Consider the following 17,768-nt stretch of genomic DNA (forward strand, 5'->3'; position numbering starts at 1 on the left):
GTTGGGACGCAGACCTGCCACCTCTTTACCCGCAACAGCCAGCGTGATTGGCAGGTCATCATTTTATTTGGAGGTGGAAACACCAGCTGGTATTGAGCGCCCTCCGACACCGAGAGCACCACCTTTGGATCAAGGCAACCTAACATGTCCGCCTGCATAGACCGGCAGTTTGCCGGGGACACCCGTCTCAACCCCGTCTAAGCACAACAGCCAGCCATCGGTCCCTCAGATGTGGACAAGTAAAAGACCTTTTCCTCCTAGCCATGAGAAAGCTAAGAGGTTGAATTTCACCATCTGCAAGCTCTTGGATACAGAAATGCTGCCTTTCCGCTTGGTGGACACAGAGGATTTTCAAGACCTTATGTTCGTCGCAGTGCCCCAGTACCAGATGCCCAGTCGGCAATACTTCTCAAAGAAAGGTGTGCCTGGGCTCCACCAGCATGTCGCACACAACATCATCGCTTCTTTGAGAAACTCTGTGTGTGACAGGGTGCATTTCACCACAGACACTTGGATGAGTAGGCATGGACAGGGGCATTCTATGTCGCTGACTGGGCACTGGGTAACTATGGTGACAGCAGGAGAAGGGTCTGCTGTCCAAGTCTTGCCGTCCCCACGAGTTGTGCGTCAATCCTCTTTATCTCGAAGTTCCTCCACTGCTTCTGCCTCCTCAACCTCCTCTCGGTCCTCAACCTGCACCCAACGTCTGTCTGGTCATGCCAAACACTTTCTAACTGCGCAGAAGGGATCCTGCACACCTCCTTACTATGCTGGCAGCAGGGCTCAACGTCATCAGGCGGTTTTTACTTTGAAATGTCTGGGAAATGTGAGTCACACAGCTGAGGAGTTGTGGTCAGCTCTGGAGAACCAGTTTCATGAATGGTTGTCTCCACTGGACCTGAAACCAGGGAAGGCCGTGTGCGACAATGCTGCAAACCTCGATGCGGCCCTTCGCCGGGCAATGTCACACACGTGCCTTGTATGGCTCACGTGTTGAACCTAGTTGTCCAGCAATTTTTAGGCTACCATCCCGGACTAGATGGCCTTCTGCAGAGCGCAGGGTCGCGGTGTGCTCACTTCCGCCATTCGCATCCCGCAGTTCAGCGACTTACATCTCTACAGAAGTCATTGGGCCTGCCACTTCACCGGCTAAAATGCGATGTGCCTTCCCGGTGGAATTCAACTCTGCACATGTTGCAGCGACTGTGGCATCACCGACAAGCCCTTGTGCAATATGTTCTAATGTATAGCCGGGGCCAACGGGATCTGCACAGATTTGAAATGGCGACGAAGAGGTTTAGTGCTGATGATGCCATTATCAGCATGACTATTCCGGTGATTTACATGCTGGAGCACATGTTAAACAGAATTCGGAGTCAGGTGGTGCGACAAGAGGAGGTGGAGGAAGTAGAGGAGGAGGAGTTGTATGCGGAAGGGCTAACATCTGCAAGGTCCAGATGGTCGGCAGCACCAAGGCGGCAGGCATGTGAGGGTGAGGGAGATGTATTTACCATGGCGCATGGTAGCAGCCAAACTAGTGAGGAAGGTGCAGGAGCCCAGGAAGAAGTGGAGGATGAACTGATGGAAGACTCATCAGATGAGGGAGACCTTGATCACATTTCTGTTGTGCGAGGTTGGGGGGAGAGGGCAGAGGAAGGAAGCATGATTGTTACCTCGCCACCAACACAACAGGGACTTGGTGCTCCCGGATGCGCAAGACACATGAGTGCCTTCTCGCTGCACTACCTGCAACATGACCCTCGAATTGTCAGAATTCGAAATAATCCTAACTACTGGGTTGCCACACTCTTAGATCCCCGGTACAAAAGTAAATTTGCCGAAATAATTCCTGCCGTAGAAAGGGATTCACGCATGCAGGAGTATCAGCAGAGACTGTTGCAGAATCTTACATGTGCTTTTCCACAAAACACCAGTGGTGCACGTAGTGAATCTCACAATTCTTACTTGCCAACCGTGGGACTGTCGAGTGTTCAGCCCTCAAACCGTAACAGAAACACAGTATCTGCTGGCAACAGCAATTTTGCGGAATCATTTCACAGCTTTTTTAGCCCATCCTTTGCAAGGCCACAGGAGACAAGAAGTCTGACACATAGTCAACGCCTAGAGACGATGGTACAGGAGTTCCTCCAAGTAAACATCGAAGCCATGACTGTGTCACTGGACCCTTGCTCTTTTTGGGCTTCCATTCTGGATAAATGTCTGGAGCTCGCCACTTACGCCTTGGAGATCTTGTCATGCCCCGCAGCCAGCGTTCTCTCTGAACGTGTGTTCAGCGCTGCTGGTGGTGTGCTGACAGATAAGCGCATGCGGCTGTCCAGTGAGAATGTAGACAGATTCACGTTCATAAAGATGAACAAATCATGGATCCGCAAGGACTTTTCTACCCCTGTGTCATCCTGGGGAGAGTAAAAGCTTGAGGATTTCATAAAATCACCTCACCAATCGTTTTAAGCTTTCAAATTACTAATAATTTTTAGCTGCCTCTTGTCTGGAAAATAATTTTGGGCCTGTAGCAGTGTGCGGTACTCATTCTATTATGCCATCTATACTAAGCTCCACCAGCTTTCAAATTACTAATAATTTTTAGCTGCATCTTGTCTGGAAAATAATTTTGGGCATAGTAGCAGTGTGTGGTACTCATTCTAACCAACTGTTTTAAGCAACTCTGGGGCAATTAATGCCACTTAAGTGGAAAAAATGGAGACTCTTTTTGGAGTTCCTTTGCTTTGTTTTACGTGACGTTGCCATCATCAATTAGAGGTGGGTTGGGTCTTCCCCCCACTTTTAACCGTAATAAAATGCATACACTATGGCTTGGGGTAACACAGATGGTTGAGTCTGAAGAGCTGTTTACTCAGAGGTCTGCTCCAAAGCTTCATTGTCTGCTAGTCAGCTTAGTAACCCAGCTGCGAAGCAAGCTCCACCGCCAGTGTATCTAATAATGATTTTTAAATGCATCTAGCCTAGGCAGACTGTGGGGACCCCCAACCAAACACAGACGATCTGCATGTAACCCAGCCAATCATTTGATAGTATTGCTAGTTGCAGAGTCACATGGGCTCTAAACCTTGCATAGCCCGTGCATTTTTTCAGATCCCTAAAGATGACCCAACTCGTGTTATCTGTAACATTTGTCACCAAAAGCTAAGTAGAGGTAAAAAAATACATAGATTGAGTACTTCATGCATCAACCGTCACATGGATATGATGCATAAGTTGCAGTGCAAAGCTCACTGTGCTACAATGCGGCCTAGCGGGCCGGGACAACCACCATCTGCCCCACCTGTGTCATCCTGGGGAGACTAAAAACTACTGCGTAGCCTTTTCCAAAAATTTGAGGGAATTATCACGGGAATGGTTGGGAAGAGGTATAAGAGTTTAGGTAGGACGTTCATTTTTAGTATTCTTATTCTGCCGAACCAGGAAAAATCCTTCACCGTCCAAGAAGTAAGATCTTTATGGAGTTGTTCAATAAAGGGCCCAAAATTAAGATAAAATAGACGGGAGAGGTCTCTATGAATACGAATTCCTAAGTATTTGATACTCTGTGAGAGCCAGGCAAAGGGAAAGTTGGACTGGATGGAATCCTGTATGGATTTGGGGAGGGAGACATCGAGGGCCTCAAGTTTCTCTGTATTGATTTTAAAATTTGACCATGTAACAAAGAGATCTATTTCAGCGATAACAAAAGGGATGGATATATGTGATTGAGTGATATATACTAGGACATCATCAGCAAATGCAGAGCACTTGTACTCGGTGCCTCCCACCTCAATCCACCTAATATTGGGGTTTTCGCGAATTGATGAGAGCAGGTGCTCCATCACTAGGATGTATAAGAGAGGGGACAGAGGACATCCCTGCCTTGTGCCATTGGTGATTATGAAAGATGATGAAAATGTTCCATTTATCTTCAGCCTAGCTGACGGATTGCGATACAGGGCCATGATTTTGGCTATAAAAGGGTCCAATAGACCCCTACACAAAGCTTTTTAAGAGAATAATATATGGCGTGCCAGGAGACTCTATGGAATGCTTTCTCAGCATCCAACGAGAGTATCTAATTACAAATTTTTAACTGCATATAGCCCAGGAAATACTTTGGACCTAGTAGCAGTGTCTGCTAGTCAACGGATTATCCCACCTGTTAAGCAAGCTACACCACCTGTAGTTTGGACACTTAATTTTTTCAAAGGAAATGGTTCTGGCCCCCGGGACACTCAGTGAAGAGCATTGGGGAGGCACCCCAAGTCACAGGGGCTGGGACTGGAGGTAGGACGCCTTGCGGTAGCCCGCCAAGCACGATCATTATAAAAGCTTTTTAACTACAGCAACTTTAGTGGACGCTACTGGAGCTGGAATTCCTGCAGCTGCTGGCATCAGACTTGCCCTACAATAGATCCTTGTAAAAGGATTTAAAGTGTACTCATTCAAATTACAGAGACAATTTAAATGAAAAAGCTTAGACCTGTCTCCACCCCAGGAGGGTTCGCTCGACCCACCAGTGGACAGGCACCAGTATTGGGAGAGGTGGGCTCGCCGTCAGGATCCACCGCGGCTCTGGCACAAATCCGGCGACACGGAGGTGGCACGGGCAGGAACGGACAGGCCATGTCAGCTTCGCACTTGCTTGGTTTTAGAAGGGCATGACATGCCTATATCTGTGTCTCCCCCTTCTTTAACTCCTCCACCTCTTTTCTTTTCGCATGACTATATGTACTTGTCACTTTTCCATGTGTTAGTTGTGTCTTCTGAGCAGTTTGTCAGCTTTTGGACACCTTTGAAGGTGTTTTCTATGTGTTTCTATGTGTATTTATTTTCCTGCCATTGGTTTTAACGGTGTCCGACGGTGTTCGACGAACAGTTCGACGAACATTTCGGCGAAGGGACCGAACTCGAACAGTACGGGGGTGGCTCAACTCTAGTCAGGATGGCCAAACGTTCTAAGGCGCTGCGTTCAGTTCGTAGTCTCTCCTGGAGGCATGGGTTTGAATCCCACTTCTGACATTAGCATTTTCTTTCAAGAAATTGTTCAGCTTCACTCCTGTTACTGATTAGTTGGGGGTCCGCTCTATTGGTGGCAATCTCAAACAGAAAACTAAGAGTGATGAGACTTAGCAAAACCAATTTTCAACGTTGGCACTTTGGCTGTATTCCTGCGGGTCCTTGAGGCAAATCTTAAATGTCCTGAATTTGTGCTTTCACAAAAGACTTCTGGGAACATCAAATAGTTTCTTTGTGCATATGTTAGTTGTTGTTTTGGCACCAGAAAAATACTGTGGATAGGAAAATGGGAGGGACTATTTCATCTCTATGTGTTCTCTGTCCCTATTAGGGCAGAGAGTGAACCTCCTAAGGTGCTGTCGTGGAAGATTCCTAGAAACCGTATTACCAGTAAGTCTCATTTCAGATTTTTCAACCTCAGGCATCAATAGACTATAAATATACTTAATAAACAAAAGCTAAAAGAGCAGATGAACATAGTTTAACAAGTCTGAAATGCGCATGTGATACTGACATCAAAGTTTCACCACATTTTGGGACAAATGTTTTCACTTTCAACATTAACAATCAGTAGAATATTTTCTCTAAATTTGCATCTCCTTTCTTCACTCCAATTGTTTGCAGCTAAGAAAAAATAAAGCTTGATGCAACATAATGCTTACAAATTGTGTTTTATGCTCTATCATCACCTGTCCTACAGAGACACAGTCAGAATTACCCTGGCAAATGGAGTAAAATTGAAAATGTAAAAAAAATGCAGAATTGCTGTTTTTTTCTATTCATTCACAAAGAGTTAATGAAAGTTCTTAAATATGTACTGCAAAATAGCGGGACATTCAAATATAGATTATTTTGCCAAAACCAGTCAAAGTAAAAATAAATACAACCAGTTGTGACATTTGCAGTGTGTTGATCATTCCTGAAATTAGATGTGTCCAACCGAAATAGATCATTTGGGAGAGCGTTAGACTGAAGATCTAAGGCTGCGTGCCCACGTTGCGGATTACAAGCGTTTTTGATGCGGAATTTTCGCAGCGGAAATGCTTGTAAAATGCTTGGTAATCCGCACCCCATGGTCCCCAAGGGGATTCCGCAAGTTCTATACACATGCTGCGGATTTTTCCGCAGCGTTTATGTTGCGTTCAAAAATCCGCAGCATGTCAATTAATTTTGCATTTCCGCAAGCGGAATTGCCTTTGTGCAATACATTAAAAAACGCAAGGCAAATCCGCATGTGGAAAACGCGCGATAAATGCACGAAAAACGCGCGATAAATGCGTGAGGAATTCCGCATGCTTTTTTCCGGGAGAGGACTTGCAGAAATGAAGCAGAAATTTTCTGCTTCATTCCTGCAACGTGGGCACATAGCCTAAAGGTCCCGGGTTTCGGCAAAAGTCTTCTTCTTCACCCATTAAATTTTAAGCAGAAAATAAACAAAGCATATGGACTGACTGCTTACAGAGAATGTAAAAGTCCTAATCATTATAACTATCTACAGGAAATAAAATGATAGAAACTTAAGAACTGAACACTTTTATTTTTTGAGAAAAATAATATTTTTTGTAATTTTTCCTTCATTCTGGATGTCATCATTTTGTTTTATTTTAGTTTGACTTAGCTGTATGAGGATTTAAAGGAAACCTGATAGCTAATACGGGCAGCATGTATCGGACACTAGCTGAATGATTTCAGCCATGTATGTTTGACTATGAATTGCTGTGGCATTAGTGAGAAAAATATGCTTCTAAAATATGCCAGGAACAAAGCTGTTTGGGGAAAAAGTCAGGAAGGCAAAAAACACAAGCCCCAACTCAGGACCGTCATCTTTCATTCTAAAAATAGGGGGTTTCCACTTTAATGGTAAGACAAAGAATCCACAGATTTGGCATTTCTCTAGCGAGGAGAGCCCACTTAAAATGTATGGGGTGCTTGTCTCCATAAGCACAAGCTGGGCACTAAACTGGCTTATTTGCAATTCTGGATGTTGCAGAGTGAAAACACCTGTTCGACAAAAATAGTAATTGCCGGTGTTGATGAATTCATTGTGAGGAGTAATTTATAAAATGGGATCACTTTGGAGGGGTTTCTGCTGTTTTGGTACTTTTGGAACTTCGCAAATGTCACCCGCAAAATATTTTCGCAAAATCTGCGTTCCCAAAACCCAAATAGCGCTCTTATTTTCAAAGGCCTGCTGTGTGACCAAACAGTAGTTTCTGAAGACATATGGGGCATCACTGCATTTCAATGAAATTGTGCAACTTTAGATATTTTCACAAGAAAAACTAAATATTTATTGACCTAAATTTACCATTAATATAAAGTACAATGTGTTACAAAATAACACTATCAGAATCAAGGGGATATGTTAAGCATTGCCACATAAAGTGATACATGTCAGATTTAAAAAACGGTGCTTGGTCATCAAGCTCAAAATTGGCTGCAACTAGTGTTGAGCGAGCATGCTCGACACTGATCGGTACTCGCCCGTGCATCACGCTACTCGGGATGTTCGGCGAGCACCGAGCATTTCTGGGTTACTCGGGCCGGAGCTCGGGTCTCCGCCCTACATGTTTGGCTCTCTTTACAGAGCCAATGAACATGCAGGGATTGCCAGCCAGTCACTGTAATGCCGCAGCCTTGTTGTTTGTGGGCATTACAGTGATTGGTTGGCTGCACAGCGTCACCTCGAGTATTTAAAACCGGGCGCCGCCATCTTGGACACAGACGCTCCAGATCAGACAGTGTAGGGACAGCGCTGCTGAGCTAGGGAGAGATTTTTACTGTGAAATAGTTAGTGTAGGGTCTGTAAAGGCTGCCAGAACAAACAAACAGTCCTTCTAAGGACTAATATCCATTCCAGATATCAGACAGGCAGGCAGGCAAGCTGTATAGGAGATGCAGTGGTAATACCAGCAAATGCTGCATTACAGTCCTGTGTGCTCCACTTTCTGAAATTGCTGGACTTAGCTGCAGATCGCGGGGGCCAGTAAAAATCCTTTTTTTTCATCTAAATCCTCTTTTTTTTTCCTCCTACACACTGCACAAACACCAGTTTAATTAACCTATTGGTGTCCCTCCCCCCCCCCAAAAAAAAGTGTGTCTCTGATTTTTCAGACACAAATATATCTGTTGAAAATAGTCTGGTATAGGCCACTGAAACAGAAGTGTGGTTTTGCAGTTCCACGGGTAAAATCTCTGTAGTATCCAGTTTTGGGACTTTGGTATCTAAAAAAAAAACAAGTTGAGTGTGTTGCTCACTGTTCAGTCGCAAATCTTTATATTTTAAAAAGTGTGGTATACACCAGTAAACATTAACTGTGGTTTTGCCATTTCACGGTAAAAAATCTCTATTATCCTGCTTTTCACATTTTTTGCAGTAAAAAAAAACAGTAGTGTCTACTGACTGTTCTGACACAAAAATATATCTGTTGAAAATAGTCTGGTGTACGCCTGACAAATCCCAGTGTGGTTTTGCAGTTCTACAGGTAAAATCTATGTAGTATCCAGTTTTAGGCCTTTGGTATCTAAAAAAAACAGTTTGAGTGTGTCGCTCACTGTTCAGCCGCAAATCTATATATTTTAAAAGTGTGGTATACACCAGTAAACAATGACTGTGGTGTTGCCATTCCACGTTAAAAAATCTCTATTATCCTGCTTTTCGCATTTTTTGCAGCAAAAAAAAACAGTAGTGTCTACTGACTGTTCTGACACAAAAATATATCTGTTGAAAATAGTCTGGTGCACGCCTGACAAATCCCAGTGTGGTTTTGCAGTTCTATGGGTAAAATCTCTGTAGTATCCAGTTTTGGGCCTTTGGTATCTAAAAAAAAACAGTTTGAGTGTGTCGCTCACTGTTCAGCCGCAAATCTATATATTTTAAAAAGTGTGGTATACACCAGTAAATTAATACTGTGGTTTTGCTGTTCCACGTTAAAAAAGCTCTATTATCCTGCTTTTCGCATTTTTTGCAGTAAAAAAAAACAGTAGTGTCTCCTGACTGTTCTGACACAAAAATATATCTGTTGAAAATAGTCTGGTGTACGCCTGACAAATCCCAGTGTGGTTTTGCAGTTCTACGGGTAAAATCTCTGTAGTATCCAGTTTTGGGCCTTTGGTATCTAAAAAAAAACAGTTTGAGTGTGTCACTCACTGTTCAGCTGCAAATCTATATATTTTAAAAAGTGTGGTATACACCAGTAAATTAAAACTGTGGTTTTGCCATTTCACGGTAAAAAATCTATATTATCCTGCTTTTCACATTTTTTGCAGTAAAAAAAAACAGTAGTGTCTCCTGAGTGTTCTGACTCAAAAATATATATGTTGAAAATAGTCTGGTGTACGCCTGACAAATCCCAGTGTGGTTTTGCAGTTCTACGGGTAAAATCTCTGTAGTATCCATTTTTGGGCCTTTGGTATCTAAAAAAAAACCAGTTTCAGTGTGTCGCTCACTGTTCAGCCGCAAATCTATATATTTTAAAAAGTGTGGTATACACCAGTAAACAATAACTGTGGTTTTGCCATTACACAGTAAAAAATTTCTATTATCCTGCTTTTTGCATTTTTTGCAGTAAAAGAAAACAGTAGCGTCTCCTGACTGTTCTGACACAAAAATATATCTGTTGAAAATAGTCTGGTGTACGCCTGACAAATCCCAGTGTGGTTTGCCATTACACGGTAAAAAATCTCTCTTATTCAGGCTTTGGTATTTTTTCCATAAGGAAAAACAGTAATAGTTTCTCCCTGATTGTTCTGATTGTTTAAAAGAGTCGGGTGAAGGCCAGAGAAATAGAACTGTGGTTTTCCTCTTCCACGGTTCTAATCTACTTTCTATTACTCTTTTTCCATTGATAGTGCGAGTGTAAGCTATTTTATTTCCTTTACAATGGGCAAGGCACGTGGCAAGGTACGTGGAACTGGACATTCTGGTGATGATGCGTGCAGAGGACGGGGCCGTGGCCAAGGTGAAAATGTGCCACAACCAACAGCCACATCTTCTCGCTCCCACTTCTTAACCGAATTTCTAGGGAAGCACAGTTCTATGGGAAGAGAACGAAAGAATGTATGTTATGCAAGAAGTGATAATAACATGATTTTAAAGCGAGTAGACAAAATGGAGTTTCTCTAGCATGAGTATCAATATGTCCTTTGCATTCCCCCCTAAAAATTATGTTATTATCAACAATAGAGGTGCTATCCCAGGGTCATGCTCTGAGGCTGAGGGACATTGGTCTTCACTCAATTAGTGCCCTTGTTACCAATTGAGGCTGTCGTGGCATGTCTATTCCCCCTTGTTAGTTGATATAATCATAAGCTCAGATCTGAGGTTGGTCGGGGAAAGCGGGTAAAGTTCATCATTCCCTTGTCATCCATGTCCTCAATGTTGGTTACATCTGGGAGGTCCGTGTATAGTCCGTGTATAGTAGCATGGATGTTGGTTGGCAGCGTCCTCCTTGCTCTCTGATGACTGGCAGGCTTTCCTCATGTAAAATGGAAAACAATAAAAGATTAGTTTTAGTAAAACATATTAAAAACAAGCAACAATATGCAACACTCTTTGGTCTTTAGTCCAGCACTAAAGTATGTTGATTAGCCATTATGATAAGCTGATTCTGCACCGCAACAGTAGTATTAATTACTTCCAATACACTCTAAATCTGGTCATCTAAGTAATTAGTGACCTCCACTAATTTGTCTCACATTTGTATTACCATAGGGTAGAGGAAGACAATACTGGCTATCTTATTGGGTATACGTATACTCATTTGTACTAAATGAGGTCTTCCTGATGTGCGTGGGGTGTTGTCTTTGGCACGTTTATAGATGGTATGAAGAGGGATGGTTCTCAACTCTACTTTACTATGGGGAATAAGATAAGTGGCTGAAGTTAGCCGGGCCAACGTACAAGTCCCCCCTACTCCGACTGGGAGCCATTTATACGCATTATTCCCACAGACCCAATATGTGGCTGATGGTAAATCCCATAAAGCAGAGTGCTGTAATACTAATTTATGTACCAAATCGATAAAAATGGTGTTATTTGAAAACATACATCATGAAGGCATTTGTCCCAGGGGGTTACAATATCAATATCCAACATTTGGATTGCCACATGTTGGATTACTAGGCTTATATTCAGAAAATTCATTACAAGGGACGTTACCAGATATTTTATAACATGTCATTGGTGCCTTTTATAAACAGATTTGTATGTACCCATGAATGATTATGAATATATCTTTCCAATAATGACAGTCTGGAAAGGGCATACTAGCGGCTGAAACTGGTGAGTGAGTACATATCCAACAGTCACTGATCTGGTTGTTTTCTAATTGTCTTAATTCTTGTACCAAAATCTGATAGTAAGTAATGAACTTATTATTAAAGGGGTCAGTACTCTGTTGTAGGCTTTTCCAGGTATTGACTAGTTTAACCATACATATTATCATAAAACATCTCAGCTTTTGGGATTGTCAGGAGCACTTGGTATGGTCCGTCATACAATGATTCTAGTCCATGTTTCCGAACATGCCTCTTCACATACACATAATCTCCAGGCCTGAAGGTAAGACAACCTTCTGCATCAGCTGGATCTGGAATAGAAGATGATACTAACGCATGGGTGTTAGTTAAGGCTTTGGTAAGCTGAATCACATATTGCACAACATAATCTGTTTCTTCTGATAATTGTTGTGGGGTAAATCTAGCTGTGGCTGGTTGTGACCCAAACAGTATCTCATAGGGTGACAGTTTGTGTTTCCCTATGGGTGTGGTGCATATGTGATATAGTGCAATGGGAAGGAGCTCAGGCCACTGGGCCGTAGTCTCCTGCATCATTTTGGTTCACTGCCCTTTTAGTGTGCCATTCAATCTCTCCACCTTGCCACTTGACTGTGGATGGTAAGGAGTATGTATCGTCACTGTTGATCCGATCATGGTGCATATTTCTTGATATACGCATGAGGGAAAGGCTGGTCCTTGATCACTTTTGATAACTTCTGGGACTCCATACCGGCAAACAACTTCAGAGACCAGCTTCTTGGCGGTAGTCTTGGCAGTCATGTTTGGAACGGCGAATGCTTCTGGCCAACTGGAAAACATATCCACTACCACTGAGCAGTCCATGGCGCCAGGAGGCTGCAACGGCTGGATACAGGAGTCGAGGCAAACAGTACAGTTGTTTCTTCTTCCATAGCCCATCTATCAACTTAGCACCCGCCTCCTTCCACGACTGGCATTCTTATTTAGAGCATAGAGCATGTGGAGCGACAGCCAACTGTCTTGGTAGTTTCACCGCTTCCATCAATTGTCTGACGCTTTCAGCATTTTTCACAGGAGAACCTGCAGTCAGAGCTTTGAGCTCTGCTTCCTGTGCTGACATACTGGGAGGTAAGACTGCATCCTCTACCAATGTATCTTCAGTTGTGACAGCATATCCAGTATGAAACCTGCCAGAGGTGTCAGCATATCTGGATCATCCATCCGTATACAACGCAAGTTCTGGGTCATCCAAGGGTACTTCCCCCACTAGAGCAAGTGGAGTTGACTCCGCAGTAATTTGTTCCGGACAATCATGCGGTGGAGCCTCTTTCCCCTCTCCTTCAGGTGCTGGTAGCAGGGTGGCTGGGTTGATGGTGGTGAACCACCGGTGTAACTTCACATTTTCTGGCAAAATCAACGAAAATTGCAGCCACAGGTGTCTCTGTGTAGACAGATGTTTAGGTGGTTGCTGTGTGGCGTGAACCGCTCGTAGACAGCTGGGATTGTTGCAACAGTTCTTGGTGCTCCTTGTTGTTTACATCAGCCAGATTGTCTTCTCTTAATGCATCATACAGGGGCTGCATTAGACGTGAGGCGTCTGGGATCCATTGCCTTCAATGTGTACATAGTCCGAAAAACTGTTGCAGCTCTATGGAATCTTTTGGGAATGGTAGCAGGTAGATGGCCGTCTTCCTTTCTTCTGTGAGATGTCTGGCACCCTGAGTAAGGCAATGGCCTAAGAAGACCACTTGACAAAGGCAAAACTGAAGCTTCGAGGTTGAGACTTGACAATTCAGATTTGCCAGATGCTTGAGGAGGCTAACACTGGCCCTGATGGACACTTGCTCCGTGTAAATGTAATATGTAAATGCAAACAGAAACTGACAGTCTTTGTGTAGTGGAATGCTAATAAAAAAACAAAACAAAAAAAAAAACAGACAACATGTACGTGCATCTATTAGATGCTTAAGGATATATGACCATCTAGAAAATTAATTTAAATAAACACATATTTTGCTCTGTCACACACTGATCATGATGATCTTTCTCATACACATTCTGGGATTCTGGGTGTAGTGTGTATTGCGGCCTGTATTTCGGGTGTGCTGAGATGGCTACCACCAGAAGGAAGCATACTACAGGAAGGGTGCACCAAGATGGCCACCGCCAAAGGGACATGTGGTCAGAGGCTGGAGGTGATGCAATGGGTGTAGCAACATGGCCGCTACAGGAAGGGTTGGAACTTTGGGCGGACATAGGTATAACAGATGAGGATAGGAGAACTAGGAGTGACTTGGGTAGTGGCAAGGGGTGTGTCTCCTGGACGGGGCACGTGCCATGCAACACAATAATCTGCTGACAATGGATTCTGCTGGCCACAATTAGAACATTTCCACCAATTCATTACTCCGCCATTATCGGAGAGCAGTTGTTATGTTCTGCTACCAGAGCTAAGGAAAGAGAGGAGATCTGTCCCTACGATAGAACTCAGCTTAATCCCTACGATGTAACAGGGGACCTGATCCTGCGATCAGACCTGCTAAAGTCCTAAGCTAGTCTGTACGGAGACCTATAGATGTGGGGAAGGAATCCCTACAAGTACTAAGGACTGGGAGGAATATGGGACACCTCCTAACAGAAATAGTAGCAGACAGACGAACAAACAAAAATATATAGAACATAGAGGTCAGTAGACCAAGCAAACTAACAGAGCAAGACACAGAGCACAGGCTAGCTAGAAAGTAGATATACAATGAAGTCCAGCAAAGCCAGGAGGGCGGAGCAGGCTTAAATAGGCCAACAAGTTCAAGTGACCAGCAAAGGAAAAAAAAAAACTAAGAGCAAGGTTCTAACAGTACCCCCCCCTTCTAAGAGGATCCTCTGGATCCCCTAGGACCAGGCTTATCAGGAAATCTCCTGTGAAACGCTCTGATAAGTCTGGACGCGGAAACATCATCCGACCTCACCCAAGAGTTATCCTCGGGTCCAAAACCTTTCCAGGCCACAAGATACTGCAAACTACCTCTATACAGTCTAGAGTTAAGGATGCGAGAAATTTCATATTCCCCGTCCTCCACCACCGGAGGAACAGAGGCAGAGGCGTCACAATCCGATACAACAGCTTTTTTCAACAGAGAGACATGAAATACCGGATTAATTCTCCAGGAGGTAGGAACCTCCAACCTAACAGCAGATTGGTTGACAACCTGAAGCACCTTAAAGGGCCCTACAAACTTGGGACCCAATTTCTTAGAAGGAATCCTCAACCGCAGATTCCTAGAGGACAACCAAACCATGTCACCAACAGCGAACAAAACCTCCTGTCGTTTCCTATCAAAGTAGTCCTTAGATTTTCTGTTGGCCTCCTGAAGATTACCACGCACATCCGTCCAAACTCTCTCCAAATCACCAGAAAAATTCTCCTCCTCAGGCACGGCAGATCCCAACTTGGATAATGACCCAAACGACGGATGTCTCCCAGAACAACAAAAAAAAGGCGAACAACCAGCAGAAGAAGATGTATGATTGTTCAGAGCAAATTCAGCAAGTGGCAGAAACTCAGACCACCCCTCTTGATTGTCTGCCACAAAACAACGCAAGAACTGCTCAACATCCTGGTTTTTCCTTTCTGTCTGGCCATTAGATTCAGGATGATATCCGGACGAGAACGATAAATGAACTCCCAACCTGTCACAAAAGGCACGCCAAAAACGAGCCACGAACTGAGGACCCCTATCAGAAACAATGTCAGTAGGGACGCCATGAAGTCTGACAATTTCCTTGACAAAGGCCTTAGCGAGAGTTTTAGCGCAGGGCAGTTTGACAAAGGGAATCAAGTGACACATCTTGCTAAAACGGTCCACGACCACCCAGATGACAGTAAAACCCTCAGAGGGGGGAAGGTCAGTTATAAAGTCCATAGCCAAATGTGTCCAAGGAGCACTGGGAACCTCCAAAGGACAAAGCAACCCCGCAGCAGGAGTATGTGAGGACTTAGATCTAGCACATATAGTACATTGACGCACCCACTTAATGACTTCCTTCTGCCATCCAGGCCACCAAAAACTGCGACCCACCAGTCTCTTGGTCTCAGAGATTCCGGGATGACCTGCCAACCGAGATTCGTGACACTCAACAAACAAATCTCTCCTAAAGCTCCCAGGCACAAACAACCTCCCATGAGGAGTGTTAGAAGGGGCATTCTCCTGTGCTTTAAGAATCTCATTTTCCAAAACGGAGTCCAAAGCAGCTATCACAACACCTTCTTGTAAAATGTTCTCCTCTTTCTCAGCACCGACTATGGGAGAAAAACTGCGAGACAAGGCATCCGCCTTAACATTCTTAGTACCAGGGATGTAAGTAACGGAGAAATTAAACCGCGAGAAAAACAGTGCCCACCTAGCCTGACGGGCATTCAGGCGCTTGGCAGCATCAAGATATATCAGATTTTTATGATCCGTAAGAACCTGAACGGGAAATTCCGCACCTTCCAAGAAGTGGCGCCAGTGTTCAAATGCGAGTTTAATAGCCAATAATTCCCGATTACCAATATCGTAATTCAGTTCAGTCTCCGAAAATTTTTTTGAAAAAAAGGCACAGGGATGTAATCCATCCCCGTTATCCTGAGACAATACTGCACCAACCCCCACAGAGGAAGCATCAACCTCAACCAAAAACGGCCTAGTAACATCAGGCTGCATAAGGATGGGAGCAGAGGTGAACCTCTCCTTGAGATACACAAAAGCTTCAATGGCCTCAGAAGACCACTGAACCGCATCAGCACCTTTCCTGGTGAGATCAGTCAGAGGTTTGAAAATACTAGAAAAATTTTTTATGAATTTTCTGTAGTAATTGGCGAAACCCAAAAACCTCTGTATCGATTTCAAACCAATAGGCCTAGGCCATTCCTGCACAGCCTGAACCTTAACCGGATCCATCTCAAAACCTTTGCTGGAGATAATGTAGCCCAAAAAACTAATTCTCTGTACAGCGAACTCACATTTCTCCAGCTTAGCAAAAAGCGAATTGTCCATTAATAACTGTAATACCTCACGCACGCTCCGCCAATGAGACTCCAGATCCGGCGAATAAATCAAAATGTCATCCAAATACACAACCACATTTTTGCTGATCAAAGGTCTAAGGATGTCATTAATCAGATTCTGAAAAAATGCAGGAGCATTAGTAAGACCAAAAGGCATAACCAGATTCTCAAAATGACCCACAGGAGTGTTAAAAGCAGTCTTCCATTCGTCACCCTCCTTAATGCGCAACAGATTGTATGCCCCCTTAAGGTCAATTTTAGAGAACCACTTGGCCCCCATTAACTGGTTAAACAGATCAGGAATCAATGGCAGTGGGTAAGGATTGCGTACAGTAATTTTGTTAATCTCACGAAAATCCAGACAAGGACGTAAACCGCCGTCCTTTTTTTTTACAAAAAAAAATCCAACCACCACAGGAGACTTAGAGGGCCTAATGTGACCGGCGGCCAAACTTGTCTGTATGTATTCCTCCAAAGCCTTCCTCTCAGGAATAGTAAGGTTAAATAAACGACTTTTAGGAAGAGTTGCTCCAGGGACAAATTCAATAGAACAATCATAGTCTCTATGGGGAGGCAAAACCTGCGATTCCTTCTCAGAAAAAACTCTCCAAAAATCCTGAATAGGAACAGGCAATTCTCCCCTATCCAAAGCTGCAATACGCCCGTTACAACACTTGTCATAACATTTATGGCTCCAGGATTTAATTTCACTGGTAGACCAATCCAGTACAGGATTGTGAAATTTTAACCAGGGCAATCCCAATATTACTGGAGAAGGCAAGTTATTCAAAACTACCAAATCCAATTTCTCATGGTGAACACCATTAATAGTGAGAGGAAATTCACAGACCTTGAGAGTAATATTCTTCAAAGGGGAACCATCCACAGAAACCACAGCAATGGGGGATGATAAAGGTTCAGGTTTTAAATTGAGTCTTTCCACGAATCCCCCATCAATTACATTCAGAGTAGACCCACAATCCACAAACACCCGAAATTCCATTAATTTTTTCTGAGCAATCGTGGAAGCAGCTAAAAATATACCCTTGGAATTTAAACAGGCAATACGGGCGTGACTGACCATTTTTTTTTCTTTCTTCATACGAAGCTCACAGCCTTTAATCAAATGACCAGATTTTCCACAATAGAAACACAAGCCTTCAGAAAATCGACGGTCTTTTTCTTGAGAGCGAGGTGTCACCGATCCAATCTCCATCGGTTCACCACTGTTAGTACACACATTCTCATAACCAGAAACTGACATAGCAGAGGATTTGCTCTCATTAACCCTTGCACGCAGTCTTCTATCCACCCGTATAGCTAATTGCATAGCCTGTTGCAAATCTTCAGGTGTAGGATAAGCAATTAGCAGGTCTTTAACCCTTTCACTGAGCCCAGCAAGAAATAGACTTTTCAGAGCAGAATCGTTCCACCCTGTTTG

The sequence above is a fragment of the Phyllobates terribilis genome, unplaced genomic scaffold (genome assembly GCF_046119375.1).
Source record: "Phyllobates terribilis strain yellow unplaced genomic scaffold, ASM4611937v1 Scaffold_65__1_contigs__length_7625178, whole genome shotgun sequence".
NCBI lineage: Eukaryota > Metazoa > Chordata > Amphibia > Anura > Dendrobatidae > Phyllobates > Phyllobates terribilis.